Here is a 3,752-nt window from a genome sequence, read left to right as displayed (position 1 = left end):
TACATTAGATATTTCTCTTAATGCTATCCCTCCCCACCCCTCCTACCCCCTGCTATCTCTTCCCTAGTCCCCCATCCCCCAACATGCCCCAGTATGTGATGTTTCCTTCCTTGTGTCATGTGTTCTCATTGTTCAACACCCACTTATAAGTGAGAATATATGGTGTTTGATTTTTTGTTCTTGTGTCAGCAGAGGGTTGGGGGATTTGGGAGGGATAACAGTAGGAGAAATACCTAATGTAGATGATGGAGGATAGATGCAGCAAACCACCATGGCACGTGTATACCTATGTAACAAACCTGTATGTTCTGCACTTGTACCCCAGAACTTAAAGTATATATATAAAAAAAGAAATCAGTAAAAAGATCTTTCAAAGCCACACAATTACATGGAAATTAAATTCCTGAATGACTCTGGGCAAACAACAAAATGAAAGCAGAAATCAAAAAATTATTTAAAATAAATGAAAACAGAGACAGAGCACACTAAAATATCTGCAAAAGCAGTGTTAAGAGGAAAGTTTGCAACAGTAAACACTGAAAAAGTTAGAAAGATATAAAATTAACAATCTAACCTCACACCTAGAGGAACTAGAAAAACAAGAACAAAAAAATCCCAATGCTAGCAGAAGAAAAGAAATAACTAACAACAGAGAACTGAATAAAACTGAGATCCAAAAATCCATACAAAGGATCAACAAACTAAAAATTGGTTTTTTGAAAGTATGAACAAGACTCATAAACTACTAGATACACTAATAAAGAATAAAAGAGAAGATTCAAATAAGCACAATCATAAATGACAGCAGTGACATTACCACTGATCTTACAGAAACACAAAAGATTCCAGAGAGTGTTATGAATACCTCTAAGCACACAAACTAGAAAATCTAGAAAAACTTGGTAAATTCCTAAAAACACACAACCTTCACAGATTATATCAGGAAGAAACTGAAGCCCTGAATAGCCTATCATACATTTCTGAAATTGAATTATTAATTAAAAACATATTTGATCATGGTGGATGAGCTTTTTGATAAGAGATAGCATGGGGAGAAATGACAGATACAGGCAAGGGGACGGAAGGCAGAAAACCACACTGCCATGTGTGTACCTATGCAACAATCTTGCATGTTCTTCACATGTACTCCAAAACCTAAATTGCAATAAAAAAATAATAAAATAATAAAAATAAAAATAATAATAAAAAAATATCACCCCAAAAAGCTCTGAACCACGCTGGATTCACAGCTGAATTTTGTCAGACACTGAAGAGCTACTACCAATTCTACTGACACTATTCCAAAATATTGGGGAGGGGCTCCTAACTCATTCTATGAAGCCAGTATCACCACAAAGATATTACTCAAGAATAGAAACCCCAAGACACATAATTATCAGATTCACTAAGATTGAAATGAAGGAAATAATGTTAAGAACAGCCAGAAAGGTCGGGTCACCCACAAAAGGAAGCCCATCAGACTCACAGACGATCTCTCTGCAGAAACCCTACAAGTCCAAAGAGTGTGGTGGCCAATATTCAACATTCTTAAAGAAAAGAATTTTCAACCCAGAATTTCATATCCAGCCAAACTAAGATATATAAGTGAAGGAGAAATAAAATCCTTTCCAGACAAGCAAATGCTGAGGGATTTTGTCACCACCAGGCCTGCCTCACAAGAGCTCCTGAAAGATGCACTAAATATGGAAAGGAAAAACCAGTACCAGCCACTGCAAAAACAACCCAAAATGTAAAGACCATAGATATGATGAAGAAACTGCATCAACTAATGGGCAAAATAACCAGCTATCATCATGGTGACAGGATCAAATTCACACATAATATTTACGTTAAATGTAAATGGACTAAATGTCCCAATTAAAAGGCACAGACTAGCAAATTGGATAAAGAGTCAAGACCCATCGGTGTGCTGTATTCAGGAGATCCATCTTACATGCAAAGACACACATAAGGCTAAAAACAAAGGGATGGAGGAGATTTACCAAGAAAATGGAAAGAAAAAAAAAACGGGGTTGCAATCCTAGTCTCTGATATGACACACTTTAAACCAATGAAGATCAAAAAAGATGAAGAAGGACATTACATAACAGTAAAAAGATCAATGCAACAAGAAGAGCTAACTATCCTAAATATATATGAACCCAATATAAGAGCATGCAGATTCATAAAACAAGTTCTTAGAGCCCTACAAAGAGATTTAGATTTCCACAGAATAATAGCTTGAGACTTTAGCACCCCACTGTCAGTATTAGATCAACAAGACAGAAAATTAACAAGGATATTCAAGACTTGAACTCAGCTCTGGACCAGGTGAACCTAATAGACATCTGCAGAACTCTTCACCCCAAATCCACAGAATATGCTGTCCCCTGGTGGAGGAGGTGTGCCTTGTTGGTGGGAGTGGGAAATGAACTCATCTAGGCTGCCCAGATTCCTCAGAGCTAGCAGGAGAAGACTAAGTCTGCTGGTCTATGGAGACTACAACCACCCCCTCTCCCTAGGGACTCAGGCCCTGGGAGATTAGAGTACTGTCCCTGAGCCCCTGACTGGAGTTGGAGTTCCTGCAAGAAGTCCCTGCAGTTGCAGTGTTGGCTGCCACCTCTCCCCAAGAAGCTCAGCTGGATTAGACAGCAGGCAGCCACAGCAGTGGTGATGACCACTCTTCCCCCAGGAACTTGGCAGGCTTAGGCTGATTCTAGCCAAGTGGCTGTTGGGATTCTGCATGGCTCCTGGTTAGGACTCAAGGCCCTGGTGGTGTGGGCTCATGAGTCGAATTTTCCAATCCATGGGTTTCATAGTTTTGCGGAAAAAGTGGTTTCCCAGGCTCAATAGCACATTCACTCACTCACCACCTCCCTTGGCTGAGGGTGGGGGCTCCCCTACCCACTGTGGCTCTCAGGTAGGCCACTGCATCACACTGCTTCCTTCCTTTCCATGGATCATGCTGGCTACCTAATCAGTCCTGATGACAAAACCTGGATACCTTGGTTGCTGGTGCAGGATTGGCATGCTGTTTTGAGTCTTTCTGATGGGAGCCTCCAATCACCACTGCTTCGGCCATCTTGGCTCCATTTCCCCAGTCTGCTCTTCAACAGATAATTGTAAAAGGTCGTTAAAAGTTTATGAAAATATTATATTATTGTCAAGCTGATTAGAATTAGATATATTTATTTATAAGGGTTTATTAAAATTGGTTTTAACACTAATAATACACCACACAATAGTAAAATTTTGTTTTCTCTTTTTAAAACATTTTTATGTAATATTAATAAGAGATGGTTCTGCTGTGATTTATCTTTGGTGGAAGTAGGGAACTGGAGAGAGAAATACTGTATTTCAGAAGAAAACTTTAGTATTAGATTAACCTTTGATTCCTGAGTGGCCATGTGGTCACCCTTGGTATGAAGTTGTCCATGATGCCTCTCCTTACCATGAAGCAGCCAGAAAAATCAATAACCGGATTCCCCATGATTGAGAAACTGATAAATAAAAATGTGGGGGACTGAAGCTGGCCCAGTTGTCCCATAGAACTGATGTTTATCGTTTCTTTGAATAAACATAGAAATTTTCCCAGTCTGAAAACTGAGACAGTTACATTTGTTTTATCTGAGTTCCTTTCTTAGGAACCCAAGCATCAGGACTTACAGATACTACCAAGGAACTGAAACTCACCAGACCTTTGCATCTGTACAATGAGACACCAGAGCCTCACCCATCCTGATTGCCTAACA

The sequence above is a fragment of the Saimiri boliviensis genome, chromosome 6 (assembly GCF_048565385.1).
Source record: "Saimiri boliviensis isolate mSaiBol1 chromosome 6, mSaiBol1.pri, whole genome shotgun sequence".
Lineage (NCBI taxonomy): Eukaryota > Metazoa > Chordata > Mammalia > Primates > Cebidae > Saimiri > Saimiri boliviensis.
This window is presented reverse-complemented; position numbering follows the sequence as displayed.